The 18,468-nt window shown below is 39.4% G+C and overlaps 1 pseudogene; it reads right to left on the reverse strand.

Annotated features, from left to right (window-relative positions):
- Positions 1-2,231: 2,231 nt before the first annotated feature.
- Positions 2,232-3,467, reverse strand: LOC137942885 (elongation factor 2-like; annotated as a pseudogene).
- Positions 3,468-18,468: the final 15,001 nt, after the last annotated feature.

The raw sequence follows: 18,468 nt of genomic DNA on the forward strand, positions 1-18,468 counted from the left end.
TATTTTCCTGATATATCAACTTAAAAAGAAAAACAATTGACATAAATTCGGATTTTTCAATACAACAATATACCAGCATGACCTTTAATTCTTTCAATGTGAATATATCTTTAAATATAGATCAGATTGACATGAAATTTTCTCATTCTAAAACTAGACTTAAATACCTTTCATCCAAGTATAACTTCTCTTCATAAAATATAATTACCAAGAGATTAATAATCTGATAGATTTCGGTCTCTATCATCTGGCTGAACTAAGTATTGTTTCTCCTTTTTTTTCCAGAATGACCATTGACTATTCCAAGATTAATATCTCCTTATAAAAAAATCATACCAAGAATTGGTTGAATTGGTAAGAAAATAGACTTAGGTATCTTTCTTTTTATATATAATTCTCCATGTAAAGTCTCTTTCTTCATAGCAAAAAATTCCTTGGAATTTGAAGCTTTCTGTTGTTGCTCGAATGTTAAGCACCTAGCCAATACTACCCAAAAGATCGGTCTGTTAGGAGCGAAAGGCATAGGTACTTAACCCAGGACCATAACATCATACCCACCTTCACAAGTCGACGTCCAAGACAGCCCACTTGTGATGGCCCACTCTAGCGACATTGGCCCGACCCACCTTTTGTGACCCTACCAGTAATTTTAATCCAGCCACTAGATCGCCCCCTCCGCTAGGTCACCCCCTTCCGCTAAGTTTGCTCACACTGGGATTCACAACGTGGGTGCCTGCTCTGATACCAAATGTTAAGCACCTATCCAATGCTACCCAAAAGACCTGCTTATTAGGAGCGGAAGGCATAGGTACTTAACCCAGGACCATAACTCATTTTCAATCTGACCTTTGCTGCTTCCAATATTGATTTATCTTTTTAGATAACTCAAATAAAAAATTAGTTGAATAGGTAAAAGAATAGACTTACAGAAATTTATTTTGGTATATATTTCTCCATATAAAGTCTAGTTCTTGATAGCATAAAATACCTCAGAATCTAGAGCTTTCTGCTACTACTCGAACCTTTTTGCAATTTGTCCTTCGATCATTCAAATATCGATATCTCTCGGTAGATAACTCCGATTGGAAAAAAATCATTTTTCCTTGGAAATTAGACTCAAATATATTTCCGTCAATATATAATTTGAAATATGAAAATCTCATTATAGAGGTAAAAAACGGAGAAAAAAAATTACGAACCTAGACTTAGGATTTAAGGTTTAGAGAAAAGGATCTCATTATCTTTGTGGGTTGACCAAGTCAACTCACAGAACCCACTCTGATACCATGCTGAATTTATGGAAAAGAAAAATACTTCATTGACTTCTTTAACTTATTATAATCAGAGTACATGAACCTCTATTTATAATAGAGGAAGGTAGTAGAGTCCAATTACAATAAAACTACCCTCGTCCCAATTACGCCCAAACTCTAACACTTAAAGATAAGTCCTATCATAATTAAATAACTCAATATTTATAAAAGACAACATTCTGGTCAGCTGACATGATGCTCGTAGACCCGGCAGGTAAACGATGTGAGGTGCCCCTTAAACTGCCCATACCCACAACTTCTTTCACATTGTTGGCGAGAAAAACAACACGGTTACCTGCCTCTGTGTTGTTGCTGGAGCTTTGTCCCCCCACGGCTGCAAGATATCCCCGAATCCACTGTTCCAACGTGATTGTTGTCCAGCACTTTAATGTCCTATGTGCTAATTGTTCCAAAACTTGTTCTAGCAATCACTGCCCCTGTGTCATTGAAGTATGCATAGTCTAGGTACCAAGAGGTCATTTCAAATGAACCGAATGCAATAACAACAGTGATAGATGATTTAATAATGACATCTTTTGGTTTCCTCCAGGTAGACAGTAAGTCACCACTGAAAGGTGTATTCATCCCATATGGCCACGTAGGGCCTACAACATGTCTACTGAGGACTTCCCCTTGTCTGCAACCTTCATGCTCCTTCAAGCATTTCCTTCCTTGAGACACACAGGCAGCCACTACAAGGGACCTATCATAATGAGAAGTGGCAATTTCTGTCCCCTCCTCTTTTGTTATAGAAAGAGTATCAAAGTGAAAACCAATTCCCATCTCTAAGATATGCCCAAGCATAGTTGATGCTAAAATCATGCTCTGTCGGTCAGATGGAATTTTTTCAAAAGTAACTTCCACATCCTCTTCGAACCCAACAACAAACATTTGGTCTACTTCATCAAGCACCAAATACTATACTTCTTCAAAAATTCTTGTGACAGCAACACACACAATAGGGGACACAGAGAACTTCATGGCTTGAATTGGGTGAGCATCAACTTCTTTCTCACCAGTCAAAGTAGCATTTTTGGTAATGAACTGATCCAATCCAACCAAAGCAACTATGCTTCCACAAGGAACATCTTCAACAGACTCCTGCTTTTTCCCCATCCAAATGACAGTTCTCTGGACGTTCTTCACATAAAGATCTTTCATCTGTCTTGGAACATAATTTGGACCCATAATTCGGACCTTCATACCAGTGCAAACCTTACTAGCAAAGACACGCCCAAAGGCAAAAAATCGACCTTTACTAGTGGCAGGAAGCATTTTAGAAACATAAAGCATAAGTGGATCATTAGGAGCACAATTTCTGATGGCATTGGCATATTGGTTATCCGATAGACCTTCATACAGGTTTTCAACTATGTATCTCTGAGCCTTTGATGGAGAAGATCATCACTTCAAGAAGTGCATCGTTGGCAGGTAGCTATGTTTGCATGACTTGTCATCAATGCTTTCCCCATCAGCTCTTTCTCATCAGATTTCATGGTCATACCAAGCTTTGCGCCAGTGCTTATCCTTCTGGTCGTTCATGCAAGTATTGATGATTTGTTTAATTGGCTCATAACAGAACTGGACAAAGCCACACTTCCATGTTGGAGTACCTGTATTTCTGGTCGTCCACTTCTTTGTGGTAGGATCAAAATAATTTTCACCCTTTCTTTTCGGCCCTTTCTGAAATAGAAGAGGAACAATTTCGTTGACCCCATTATCAAACGCATTCAGACGACCAGCGACTACGGGCCCCTTCTGCTTCCGCTGTTTGCGCCCTATGCAAGCCGGAGGATTTAACCTACATGTCCGCCCTGATAATTCTGAGCAGCATTGTTGCTGCTCAGCACATTTGAGTCCCAACAACCCCATGGGAGCTGCATTTTGATTGAAGATTCGAGGACATTTTATAGACTTAACCCCAAATGTCTTCTTGTCGATGCTCACCGGTCCCAATTTCCCCTCTTGCTGTCACCCTTTCCATTTCTCCCATTTTTTATTCATGCTACAGTCTGGCTGTTCCCGGCGGCGAATAACAACAAATCGGGGCTGAAGTTTCAAAAAGGGTTGGTGCTCGTCGGACTGTTCCGAAGCATTTTGTGCCCCATAAGCTTCAACCCTTGGATTTCCAGGCTCCTTCTCGAAGATTCTCATGGTTCCCAATTTCGGATTTGAGGTCGCACCCAAATCATCCAGTGTTAGTTTTTACGTCGTCTGTGGAAGACGTATGGCTTCCCGTGAGACGGGGGTTGTGGAATACCCCTTCGATTTCCAAAAATCGGGGTCCCCGCCATCTGATTTCAAAAGTTCGGGGGGCTTTTACGAGACAGAGAGCTCTTGGAGTTCATGTGTCTTCTATTCGAGGAGACGTATGGCATCCACTGAGAAAGGGTTTGATGCCAAACCCCATTCAGGATTTTCTGACAAGGGTTTTGCTGAATACCCTTCCGAATTCGAAATTTATGAGTCCCCAATTTTGGATGTCCCTGCCGCTGGAGTGATAGAGGACTCTTGGAATTCTTACGTCTCCTGCCCATTCGAGACAGTGTCTCGAGTGACTGTGGTAGCAAGGTTCTCTATCACAACAATTAGTTGAGGCCAAGTGACCTGTTCTCCGGCAGAAAATTTAATGGAAGATGCACTCCATCTTGCTCTACACCATGCACATATTTCTTCCAATTGAGCATGCATGGCGATCCATTTTTCTCATGACATAGAATGGCTCATTGTGTTCCTGCTTTGATACCAGATGTTACAATCTCGGATCTGATACCTAGATTCTTAGGGAGGAAGAAGAGAAAGACGAAAATCAAGCCAAAGGCATGCTTGAAAAACCTAGGTTCCTTTAGGAGAACACACACCCCCGAGCTTGTTAAATTGCCAACGGAGGTGGACCCTTAAATTGTTTTTTTATCTGAGTTATCTACAAAGAGAAATCGATATTTGAAGTAGCAAAGGTCAGATTGCGAAAGAGGTTTGAGCAGCAGCAGAAAGCTTCAACTTTCGAGGTATTTTATGCTATACATAAAGAGACTTTATATGGAGAATTATATATCAAAAGAAATATATTTAAGTCTATTTTCTTACCTATTCAACCAATTCTTGGTATGATTTTTAATAAGGAGATATTGATCTTGGAAGAGTCAATGGTCATTCTGGAAAAAAAAGGGAGAAACAATACTTAGTTCGGCCAGATGACAAAGACTGAAATATATCAAATTATTTATATTCTAAAAATTATATTTTATGAAGAGAAGTTATACTAGGATGAAGAAACTTATTTAAGTCTAGTTTCAGATGAAGAAAATTTCACGTCAATCTGATCTATATTTAAATATATATTCGTATTGGAAGAATCAAAGGTCATACTGGTATTCTGTTGCATTGAAAAATTCGAATTTAAGCCCATTGTTTTGTGTCAATTTTTGAGTTGATATATTAGGAAAATATCTCACTTCTCCCTGGTTTGAGGGCTTATCTATACATCTCTATTATTTGGGCTTATGGCTACATCTATGATATTTGGTTCAAGCTGGGATTACTGCCATTACCTCTGAGTATGAGGGGGAGAAGTAGAAGAAGTACAAGAAAGAGGTATTTTATTCCATATGTTGTAGATAAGTTTATGTGACCAAAATATTCAAGAAATGGGGTGCACAAAAGATGAAGCTTCTGCATCTAAGAAAAACTATTTATATTGGATTATGATTATTTCATGGGTCCTTCTACAAGGTTTATTATTTTGGTTCGTGTTATATGTGTTAGAAGATGGTTGTGTTACATTACACCTGCTGGTAAATATTCAAAAAAGGGGGTGCACAAAAGATGAAACTTCTGCATCTAAGAAAAACTATTTATATCGGATTATGATTATTTCATGGGTCTTTCTACAAGGTTTATTATTTTGGTTCGTGTTATATGTGTTGAAAGATGGTCATGTTACATTACAACTGTTGGTATTATGTCTCTTTGGATGAGACATTAATATTGAAGAAGAGGTGGCCTCAATACTTTTTCTCATACGATAATTTATTTGACTCTCAAAAATTTCACGGTTGGGATACCATGAGAGTCGGTCTTCGAACTGGGACACCATTATAAATAAACCCACTACAGCCCCCCCCCTGTACTGGCTTTTTTTACGCCTACCACTTGAGAGTTGTTGTTCTGTGGAGGGACACAGTGGTGGACAGTTCAAATCAATGCCGATAGACACACTACTTAAAGAAGATGGAGTGTTCCCTACATTCAACATTAGGAGTGGAGTTTGGACCAATGTCTTATCAGCTAAGAGTGATTTTTACTCTCACTTATATTTTTGTCCTGAGGCATCACACTCGACCTCAAATAACTCCTTAAAATTGGAGAGTTGGTGAATTGGTGCAAATGCAAGAGCTGATTTGAGATTGAAAAAAGACCAAGTAGCCCGCACATTCAAAATAAATGATTTTTTGAGGAGGTTTGTCAATGGTGCAACAATCTGTCCATAGTTTTTGATAAATTTCTTGTAATAACCTGCCAATCCCACAAACCCTTGCAAAGTCGAGGTATTCATAGGTTGCGGCCAATCTGCAATAGCCTTAATTTTCTCAGAATCCACTATGACTCCATCATGTGAAATAATATGGCTGACAGAGGCCACATGTGATGTTGCAAATGAGCATTTCAATTTCTTTATATATAATAGATGTGCACGTAACAGTTCAAATACCAAACGTAAATGCTCTAAATGATGATGTCTAGATTGGCTATAAATGAGTATGTCATCAAAGAAAACCAGTACAAATTTATGAAGATAGTTGCGGAATACCTCGTTCATTAATGCCAAGAATGTGGATGGGGCATTGGATAACCCAAATGGCATGACCACGAATTCAAAGTGGCTATGATGAGTATGAAAAACCGTTTTCTCGATGTCATCTGGGTCCATACAAACATGTTGATATCCCGAGTGCAGGTCCAATTTGGTGAATATATGAGAACCGTTCAATTCATCTAAAAGATCCTCCACCACATGAATAGGGAACTTATCCTTCACAGTTTGGTTATTTAACTCCCAATAATCAACACATAAATGCTATGTACCATCATGTTTTTTGATGATGAGGACTGGTGATGAGAATGGGGAACGACTACTGCGAATAAGGCCTTGTTGTAGCATTGTTTAGCATTGCCATTCAATTTCATCTTTCTGGAGATGTGGGTACCGATAAGGTCGAACGACCACCACTTCTGATCCCTGATTTAAACATATCGATGGTCACAATGCCTCAAGGGAGGCAGACCCAAGGGCTCTTTGAACAAGTCTGTGAATTCATCCAAAAGATTATCTATATTGTTGTCTAGATTGTCCTGTGAATGCATCATATGAATATGATGGGGTTTGTCCATATGACTGCCTTGTAATACTTGTTGTCCACCCATTGCAAAAGTCATAGTTAAAGCAGTTACATCCCATAAAATAGGGTGGAGTGTTTGCAGCCATTTAATACCTAAAACCATATTGAACCCAACTAGAGGTATGACAAAAAATTCAGGATGAAAGAAAGTCGTACCAATTGAGAACTTAACTTTTTTGCTGATGCCGTAGCTAGGAACTTTTTCTCCATTGGCAATCAAAATAGTTGTTGTGTATTGTGGAAGTATCTGGATTTGAAGGTGTTGAGCAGCGGTCCAACTGAGAAAATTAGGTGTACTTCCTGAATCCCCCAAGCTGACAAGGTCCTGGTCCATATTCGAGTGCGGACTTGCATCGTTCTAGCAGATTTCTGTCCTGTAATGGCATGTAGAGGGATTTTCGGCGGATCCTCCTCAGCAGTATCAATCTGGAGTGGCTCTAGGATCTCTTTTGTGACTTCATTGACCTCTAACCAGAACAACCGTTTATACTGTTGGCCTGCCTTTTATGTTTCATCACAATTGTTACATAAGTTCTTTGCTCTACGCTCTGCCATCTCCCCACTAGTTAATTTTTGAATATACTGGGTGGGTGGGTTGTTGGGCCGTGTATCTGCTGTAGGATTAATACTGGGATAATTTCTGACATGCCCTGCCTGAGAAGCTAGTTAAGTATTATTGTTGCACCTCCCTTGCCAGCTAGTGGAAGTGTTCCGGTCCCCTTGCCAAGCTGGCCTCCTGTTTTAAACTTTTTGTCGAAGTTCTAGTGAGCGAGCTAGATTCATTGCTCGAGCTAAGTCTGAAGGTGCATGTAGCTCCACACCTCTAACCGTAACGACTCATTAAGACCCGCTATAAATAAATTGACCTATAGGTCTACGTGAACCATCCGGCTAGCTCTTGCCAATTTTTCCTGGAACTGTTTTTGATAGAGCTCCACTGGGCTAGTTTGTCGTAACAGCACCAAATCCCCCAAGGGGTTGTTGTGGGCTGGAGGACCAAATCGTTTAGTGCGTAATTCTTTAAAATCTTCCCAATCCAGCACTAATCTATCCGACTCAACTTGATAAAACCAAAGTTTTGCTTCCTCAAGCAAGTTGAAAGCGGCCAACCCTACCATATCATTAGTTGTTGTTCTTTGATGGATAAAATTTTTTTGCACCTATGGTACCAAATCAAAGGGTCTTCAGACCCATTAAAAGTAGGAAAATCAAGTTTTGTATACCTTGGTACTGTGCCTCCTCCTTGGTTGAAGTTTCCAATCTGGCCAAGAAAAGTAGTGCGCCTAGCAAACTCATCTCCCACTCTGTTATGCGAGTTGTCCTCTCCTCTTTGTTTCAGAATTGAGTTTCTTTCAGTCGACATAGTTCCCATCATCCTAGAAAGTCTCGCAATTTGAAGATTCATATTATAAATTTGCTCCATGATTTGAGAAATTTTTCTGTCAGTCTCTGTCTGACCACTAAGCATCAATTCTCTTAACTCATTAATGTTGTTCTCCACCGTGTTACCCTGCTCTGATACCAAGTTGTTATGGTCTCTAGCGATGGATCTAGTAACTCAGTGAGGTAATTGTGAACCCAACACTGTTTTAGGGTTCTTGGTCACGGTAATGAAGAAAAGAACTCACTTTCTTTACCTGTTATCGTTATGCTTGAAAAGGAGTTTCTTTTTCTTAGTCTTTGGCGAAATAAAATACTTCTCCTGCTCTTCTTGGCCAGGAAGGGTTAAACCCTTTTTGCTGCTCACGTCTAAGAGGGTAGGGACCCTCTAGAAAGGTCGTTGCAGCCCACATAGGAGAGATTAGGACTTCCTAACCCTCCCTTACTTGGTTAGAGGCTAAAGCTACCTCTTTTAGTGTGCTGCTCGATTAGGGAATCAAGCCTTCTCTTTTCTTGCTCATATTGAAGGGAAATTCTTCCCTCTTGCTGCTGCAAGTGTGGAAGAGGCTAAAGCCCCTCCTTGAACTCGAAAAACAGTATTCAAGACCCTCTCCCTTTATCTTGGATAATCTCAATGCAAAGCAGAATTCAAAGAGAGAAGAAATAAAACTCAAATCAAGAGAACCATATATGGAGGTCGTCAAGGAGACCTCCCAACCCTAGAGCTTGTCAAGGAGAACTCCCAACCCTGTTTAACCTAATTCAATACTTGCCGTTTCTCTATTGCTCTACCCTTTAAATAGGGTTTGACGTCATAAGTGTTTTAGGGCTAAAAATGACAATTCTGGCCTTGTGTTCTTGCTCATTACATAATTAATGGAAAATTATACTGAAAGAAATATAAAATATGAAATTTAAAAGTAATAAACTCAGTGAGTCATTTCCTCCTCTTTTGGGTGACTTGGTGTGCTATTGAGCCCTCAACATCTGCCTCCACCCCCCCCCCCTCCCCCCCCTACCCCCATGGAGAAAGAGCTTGTCCTCAAGCTCGTAAAATGGGTAGACCTGTTGGAAGTTGGCTAGTTGCTCCCATGTTGCATCTTCTTTTTCGGTGTCCTTCCACTGTACAAGAATCTCCCATTGGTTATCAATCTGACGGGCCCACAATATCGAAGCTAGAGTGTAGAATTTATGATCTCATGAAAGAAACTTTAGATCAACGAGGAAGAAAAAGAAGAAGAGAGAAGGAGAGGAGAAGAAGAAGGACGTGGAAGGAGAGAGTTTGGATTAAGGGACAAGAGGTTTGCGTCAAAGTGAAAGTGAGGACTGGACGAATTTGTGGAAAGAGAGGAGAGTGCTTCAATGTTCTACATCTTAGTCAATACCTTTATTTATAGCCTTTACAATGCCTTTAGGGCTACAACTTGATGAAATAAAAGACATAAAAAGAACACATATTTACACCTCTATGTCATCTTTAAGTGAAGTATCATATTTCACACATGTGCAACTCCTTTGACGTGTGAGGTTCTTGCCTTGAGCTTGTGGGCTTGAACCCATCTTCCAACACTCCCCCTCAAGCTGGAGGAGAAAAGACATCATAAATACCCAGCTTGCCACATATAAACAATAGGATTTTAGATGTAACGGGTTTAGTGAGATTATCAGCTACTTGCTCTTGAGATGACACATGTTTGAGAGAGATTATTCTTGCTTGAAACTTCTCTCGTATAAAATGACAATCCACCCCAATATGTTTAGTTCTTTCATGAAAAACTGGATTTGACGTAATATGAATGACTGCTTGATTATCACAATGCAGACCCATGGACCCTTTTTTATAAAAACCTAATTCAGTAAGAAGGGTCCTAACCCATAAAAGTTCACTAACGGTTGGACCATAGCTCTGTATTCTACTTCGGCGCTAGATCTTGCAACCACATTTTGCTTCTTACTTTTCCATGCAACCAAGTTTCCTCCAACCAGAGTACAATATCCTGATGTAAACTTTCTATCATCAGGTGATCCAGCCCAATCTGCATCTGAGAAGCCTTCTATGTTGAAGTGCCCATGTTTTTTATACATCGATCCTCTTCTTGGAGTTCCTTTTAGGTAATATAATATTCTCTCTAAAGCCTGCCAGTGGGTAATTTGTGGTTTGTGCATGAATTGACTCACCATACTTACAACATATGATATGTCTGGCCTAGTTACCGTGAGATAAATCAATTTTCCCACGAGTCTTTGATATTTCCAAATATCGATATCTTCTTCATTTGTGGCTCATAATTTTACATTTGTATCCATAGGTGTGTCGACTGGTCTACAACCCTTCATTCCTATTTTTTCAAGGAGATCCAAGACATATTTCTTTTGAGACAATATTATCCCATGTTTGGATTGAAGAACTTATATACCAAAAAAATAATTAAGCATACCAAGATCTTTAGTCTTGAATTCTTGACATATCATCTTTTTCACCTCTTGTATGCTAAGATCATCATCACCGGTTAAGATAATATCATCCACATATACGGCCAACAATATTTTCCCTATGACAATATCTTTATAATATACGGAATATCAACCGAGCACCGATGAAAAAGTGTTGGACTAAATTTATCAAACCAAGCCTGAGGGGACTGCTTAAGACAATTAAAATTTTGTTAACCGGCATACTGACTCCCCCTCAACCACATAACTAGGTGGTTGAACCATATAAATTTCCTCACTTATATCACCATTTAAAAAATCATTTTTAACTTCCAATTGATAGATGGGCCATGATGAGTTAGCAGCAATAGATAAGATGATGCGTACCGAATTCAATTTTGCAACAAGAGAGAAGGTCTCCTCATAATCTATCCCATAGCAATGTGTATAGCCCTTAGCAATGAGTCGAGCTTTAAGACAAGCAACCTATCCATCCGGATTATGTTTTACCCAAAAAACCCATCTACAACGAAACGGTCCTTTACCTTTTGGCAATAAGCTGAGTATCAAATTCAGGCCCATACATAGGAGGAGAAGGACTTACCTCTGGTGGATCTGACAACTCCATAGGTGAAGGTACGGCCGGTGCATCAGGAGACTTCAAGATTGAAAGGCACAAGCGGGCAAGGAGTGGTAGAAGGACAAGTCCATCCTGGAGGAGCATCATGGGAGGAGTAGAAGGAGGTGTCCTCAAAGACGGTCACATCCCTAGAGATAAGCATCCTCCGAAGGGTAGGATTGTAATAGACATAACCTTTCTACGTGAGAGAGTACCCCAAAAAAATGCACCTCATAGACCGAGGATCAAGTTTATTTTTATGCGGGAATGTAACATGAACAAAACACATCCAAACACTTTCAAAGGAAGAGAAAAAGGATCTTCACCATTAAATAACACAGAGTAATGAGTTTTATGATGAAGAACTGATGAAGGTAACCTATTAATAAGAAAGCATGTTGTAAGTATCGCATGAGGCCAATAGAAATAGGGTACCTTCATGGAGTAGAGGAGGCCCCGAGCAACTTCAAGAAGATGATAATTTTTCCTTTTAGCAACACCATTTTGTTGAGGAGTATATGCACATGAAGTTTGATGAATAAGCCCATTACTCTCACAAAATGATTTGAATTCATTAGACATGTATTCCTTAGCAATATCAGATCTAAGGATTTGAATTTTCTTCCCAAATTGTGTCAAGACCATAGCATCAAAATTTTTAAACAAAGGAAGAATTTTTGAATGCTCTTTAAATAAATATAACCAAGTCACTCGGGTAAAATCATCAACAAAAATGACAAAATATTTATCTTTGGGAAATATTTGAGACACATAAAGGTCCCCATACATCAAAATGTATTAGCTCAAAAGGAGCAGTACATGTAGTTGTAAGACGAGGAGAATATGTACTCCTAATATGTTTACTTAATTGACAAACCTCACAACTAAAATTAGAAAGTTCTTTTAAGGATGGAAGCAAAGAACAAAGTGAAGGGGTAGACGGATGACCAACTCGGTTGTGCCAAAGTCGGGCCTTGGATGTAGTGGATGATAATGCAACTAATGGTGGAAGAGCGAAGTAGCACAGACCCCCCCCCCCCCCCCCCCCCCCCCCCCCCCCCCCCGCTTTTCATGGCCGCCACCAATCACCTGCTTCATAGTGAGATCCTGAAATACACAAGAAGACGGTGAGAAGGTGATAGAGCAATTTAATTGTTTGGTTAATTGACTATCCGAAAGCAAATTTAAAGGAAATTGAGGGACAAACAAAACATCTTGAAGGGGAATAGGTGAGGTAAGAGAGGAGGAACCTTTGCCAAGGACCTTGGTTTGGGTACCATTAGCAATAGTAACGAATTTCTGAGGATAACAAGGCAATAAGGACTACAACAAGTGTTTGTTACCTGATAGATGTTCGGAAGCCCCGGAGTCGATGATCCAAGAGGAAGAGGAAGAAGAGGAAGAAAGCATATCTGAGGCAATAATAGGAGCAGCAGTAGATGATGAGGGAATAGAGGATTCCGTGAAGGACTTCATTTTTTGAAATGTAACATAGTCTTCAGCAGAAAGAGTCACATTTTCGTAGGATGATTCAACTTATCTTCATGTTTCTCAACACAAACAGAGACTGGGTTAGCCGTGGCCCAATCAGGCTTGCCATGAAGTTTCCAGCATGTTGCCACAAGGTGGTTCTGACCACCACAGTAAGTGCAAAGTCGAGGCTCAGTAAGGGAATTATTCGGACCCGTTTGACCTCCTCTATTTTCAGCCCCTCTCATAGTTCGACCCCCTCTCATATTTATGCCCTGTCCTTAGTATGATGTAGATGTACCCCGATTGTCGGAGAACATCGCCGATGGGGCATCATAGGAGAAGGAGGGGATGGATCAGGTATCCGAAGTAATGTAGCAGTAATGTCATCGAAGGATGGAAGAGCGGAAGAACTTAGAAGTTGAGTTTTTGCAAACTCAAGGTAAGGTTTAATATTCGATAAGCAAATGGCTGCTACCAAAGCTTCTCATTGTCGTTCTTGAATGGAAATATCAGTGAAGTATGGCTGAGCTATTTTCCATTCTTGGAGAAGGCCTCGAAACCGAGCCAAAAATTCGTGAATATTATACCCATGTTTTGTATGCAGCATATTTTGTAAGACATCATATACTTTTTGTAATGAGGCAATACTTGAGTAAAGCTTAGCACAAGTGTCCCATATGTCCTTGGCGGTTTTCAAGTGGACCACATTGTTGGCCACATGCTCTTCCATGCTATTGATGAGCTAACTTATCACCATGTTATCATTTTTAACCCACTTGTGGTAGGTCTATTCTTCTTCATCAATCGGAGGAGGAAATTTAATAACGTGGCTTAAGAGGTCACGAGTAATAAGAACCCTCCGAACTGATTGTGACCAGCTCATATAATTGGAGAGACCTCTTAGTGGAATCGTAGTAATACTGAGTATATAACTCTTATTACTATTGTGTCCACTCTTCATGATGAGGCAAGTCAAATGTGGAGGTCAAGGGAAGGGGCCTTCTTCAAATAACAATTACTCAATGTAATTTGAAGAACCCGTGGACCAAATCAGTCACCAAAAAAGGAGAACAAGAACCAATTTATTTCACGAGAGCAAGCATCAAATTATCAACAAATTTGTGCCTTTAGCAAGTGAGAATAAAATCCAGCCATCACTCAACTCCTCTTGTATTCTTAAAAACAAAGAGAAGAAGGTAGATGCAACCGATTAGGCCTTAATCCAAACTCCAACACAAACTGAGAGAGAAAAAAATATTTAGAGAAGATTTAAAGGCAAATCAAGATACTTGGAAGAAATTTATCTTCAGCTCATGGGATACTTCAACGTAAAAAAATTTCAATTGTTGAAGTTCAAAAGAAACTACAAAGGGTAAATGATTGCTGGAATTTCACCAAACATATAATGGGCATCCAACAACATAACACAAACCCATGAGTAACATTAAGTAGGAGAAGTTACAGCAAAATGTACTAGAATTCTACCTCAAATGAGATTGATCCAAGTTACATAAAGGTAATTGAATCTCACTCATCAATCTTAATAAGACGCAAATAGCAAATGATCTTGATCATGCTTGTAATTGATTTACAAGAAGATCAAGATTATAATATCAATTTAGTCATAAAAATAAATCTTCACAACATATAAAGATTTATCTTGACTTGATGTGATTGAAAGTTCAAGAAGTAGAAAAAAAGTAAAGAGGAGTATGTAAATAAGGAAAGGAAACAAAATGTAGATAAGAAGAGAATGAACGTATCTCTTCATGATTGAACTCCTTCTTTTACAACTTCTTGAAAATATTCCATAATAACTTCATCAAGAGGGATCCTAAACTCCTTGCTCTGATACCATGTAGAATTTAGGATCTCATGAAAGGAACTTTAGATCAACAAGGACGAAGAAGAAGAAGAGAGAATGAGAGGAGGAGAAGAAAGTCGTGGAAGGAGAGAGTTTGGATTAAGGGAGAAGACGTTTGCGTCAAAGTGAAAGTGAGGGCTGGACGAATTTGTGGAGAGTGATGAGAGTGCTTCAATGCTCTACCTCTTAGCCAATGCCTTCATTTATAGCCTTTACAATGCCCTTAGGGCTACAACTTGATGAAATAAAAGACAAAAAAAGAACAAATATTTACACCTCTATGCCATCTTTAAGTGAAGTATCATATTTCACACACGTGCAACTCCTTTGAAGTGTGAGGTTCTTGCCTTGAGCTTGTGGGCTTGAGCCCATCTTCCAACATGGAGTAAGAATAACCTGTCCATTGTCCACCGGAGGAAGAGACGGAATTGTCGACGGAGGTGACCTTCACAGCAACATCGACAATCGATTTTTTTCTTCTACATTGGTTCCATAAAATTGTCTATTACTCGGTATACACCCTAGTAGACCGGTATCATCTTCGTTGGCTCGTCTTCCTTCCAGCACTGCTCATCTTCTCCTGCTTCCTGGCATTACTCTACCATTTTTCTGTTGTAAGACTGCTGCAACTAGATTTTTTTCCATTGCAACTAGCCCTCAATTAAAATAGCTAGAAGACTGCATACAACTAGAATACTACCAGAATCACAGCTCCAGTTGGCATCTATGGAATGAAGGATAGGATTGACTATGTTTGGATTTCCTAGTATCTTTGTTGTTGTTATCTTGGACGGAAACTCTACCTGCTCGACTGGCTGGCTTATCTCTGGATCACATTCCTGCTGGACCTTGTTCAGTTCTCTTTCATCCAACCTAGCCATCATTCCAAGTTGATCCCATCCAGCCCATGGCTCCGATTATCTTTGTTGTTAATCTAAGTCTTAGTGAGTCCGATTAATGTAGTCGACAACGAAGCCATCTCCACTGTCATCCAGTAAACTCACACGCTGACAGAAGTGTATTCTTGAAAAAACATTTGAGATTCTCTCTACTGGAATTACTTGATTCCAGGTGCTGCTTGGCTGGGATGTTTTAAAACTAGAAAATTGTTGGTTCATCATTGATGTTGTCTAATACCTACCTGATTTTTGTTGCTATTTTTTGCTAATTGATAATAGCGTTAATCTCGTTGTTCTTCGCTAGCATATCTTTGTGTTGGGTGTCGTATCTTGTTGTCTTCAATCTTACTCTTTGCTGGCATCTTCCCCTAATCCCGAGCAAATCTCTCTGCATTGTTGTCCATCCATCCTGAACATTATTGTTGTCAATTCTCCATCGCTGCTTCATTGCTGTTTCTAGAGGACGACGACTCGGTCTTAACTCAGCTTAGCATCTCATCCTTCTTCTCAAGCCAAGTTATTATTCTTGAGAACAAACTCTGCTATTAATTAGAGTCACATAACCATTACTGGTTGGAAGATTTTTTGTTGAAAGTATAGAATGAGTTGTTGTTGGTTCTACTGTTCGATTTATTGCATTTCCTCATTCAATCCAAAATCATAATCTGGTGAGTTACTATTGTCTGAGTTACTACTTATTACTATTGTTCTACTGGATTAACTTGCATTGAGTCAACTCAGCCCACTTGTTCCCTACCTCTGGTATACTGGTTTGGGTCCCGAGTTATATACCGATTCCACCTACGACTCGGCTATATTGGTCTGACATTAACTTAGTCTAACTCGATTATGACTCGGGCTCACTCATTCTTGACTCAGATCCTTGCCTTTTGCTTGATTATTATCTTGGATCATTGGCAGCTTATTGTTATAATGTGGGACCCACCATGATTGAATGAGTTGGTGGGACCCACCATAAGAACGTGAGAAGCCAAGAGAAGTCAACACACAAGCTAGCACGAGTAGGCAGAATTGAAGATCTAGTGAAACCCACGAAAGATACCATGAGCTGTTATCTTTGACACATGAGCTGGAAGACAAAATATATTACACATGCTGTCAAATCCAGCTAAGAGATCACGTCCTTATGGAAGACTTAGAATTTAAGTAAGTCACAAATTAAGGAAGTTAGAATTTGGGTAAGTTCAAAATTAAGTTGAATTATATTAGGAAAGTGTACATAAATTCTATCACTCCTCCACTATAAATAGAGGAGCTTGTATTCATAATAAATCATCAAGGCAAGGAGTTCTTTCCTCTCCCTCTCTCGTGTAGAGCTTCTTCTTCTTTTTCTTCTTGTTTCACCTCTACCTAAAAGCACTCTTTCTCCTTCTTGGTTTTTCCCTTCTCTCTCTCACCTTGCTCGAGATATTATTTATGGGGTCCTAAATTCAACATGGTATCAAAGCTACCAATTTAGGATCCCACATTAAAGAAATTCTCTTTGAAGATATAATGAAAGATGCTCATAGAAATCTCTTTATGAAGCAAGATTGAAACTCATGAGATAAGTTGTCTTCTTCAATGTATTGATTTATGCTACTGGTTTTTGGAGATTAGAATATTTTTTAAAGATGTCTTTATGATATCCTCATCTTATAAGATTGTATAAATAGATGCATCTTTGATTAGAAGAAGTTACCAAGGTAGTTTTTGTCGGTTTGCAAATTTTTAACTGAGAGCAGTTCATGTTGAGTTTTTTTTAAAAACACTATGGGAACAAGATTCCCGGACTAAGAAGAATGATATTGAATGTTTTATGAATGATTATTCACTCCACATAACCACTTAGATTTTATTCTAAGCCTGTCCACTAACTGAGTTGGTTAAAGACCTCTACATGGTTTGTTTTTTATTGGAGAATTATATTTTTTTGGTGACTTGCCTATTATGGCTGAAGAAAGCATGAGTCACAAGCATGACATACTCAGAATTACCACTATACCCTTGCGGTCCACATCGTTTTGATGGTTCCTTATCACAAAAGACCTCGTTGGTCATCTCACCAACTGTGGACCACATATTGATGAAAGTGATATTGTTTATACTAAGTGGTTGAAGTATGATACGTTGATTATTTGTTGGCTTATTAAAAGTATGGAAGAACATGTCTCCAATAATATTATTCATCTCTTGACGACTAAAAAAATTTGGGAGACATGTGTGAAGTTGTATTGTAGCTCTGGCAATTTACACAAGCCATATGATATTCTCCAACGAATGCTTACCACCAAACAAGGCGACAATATCCATGAATATTTGACTCACTTTGAAGGACTTCTTCAATAATGGAAGCTAGCCGAACCTACCTCCATGGACATCTCTGTCCAAGACAAACAAAAAGAGGCCTTAGTCACTACCATATGTCTTGCTAATATTAAACTGTGTCTTGAAATTTCAAAGAGAACTTCTTAGCACTTCCGTGGTTCCCACCTTTGATGATGTATGTGCCACACTTCTCCGTATTCCATACGCTTTTTCCCCTAATACTGAACTATCATCCGCTATGTACTCTGGACATAGGGGAATGTAAGGTTCTTCCCGAGCCATGGATCGAGTCACCCTTCTTTCCTCTCTTCCCTCCATATTGGTTCTTGACGCGGGAAGAGGATTATTGTTCCTTGAACATGGAATGATGGAAATAGGAATGGAATGTTGGAGCTTTGATGGAAGCTCGACCTGGACCTCAGAGGGAGAATCCGACCTAGACCTCTGAGGAAGAATCTGACCTGTTTAATTCTAATTTCTCAATACTTGCTTTCCCTTCACCTTGACGTCCGCCTAAATAGGGTTGAGGACAGAATTACAAAATAGACCCATGGATCAAGTGGTTCACACCACATTACATCTAAACCAAACCAAACCAAACCAAACCAAATGAAATTACATTAAAAGTAAATTGACATAATTTAATTCCTATGCCTGTGGATAACTCGTGATGCTATGGAGTCCATAACATCACCCCCCTCCGGGAGAAAGAGTTTGTCCTCAAGCTCGAAGTAGGGGTAGAGTGTGTGGAACACAGCTA

This window comes from Aristolochia californica, unplaced genomic scaffold (assembly GCF_029961685.1).
Source record: "Aristolochia californica isolate CCGP_79_NKW_82.1479 unplaced genomic scaffold, dmAriCali1.0.hap1 SCAF_10, whole genome shotgun sequence".
Classification (NCBI taxonomy): Eukaryota; Viridiplantae; Streptophyta; class Magnoliopsida; order Piperales; family Aristolochiaceae; genus Aristolochia; species Aristolochia californica.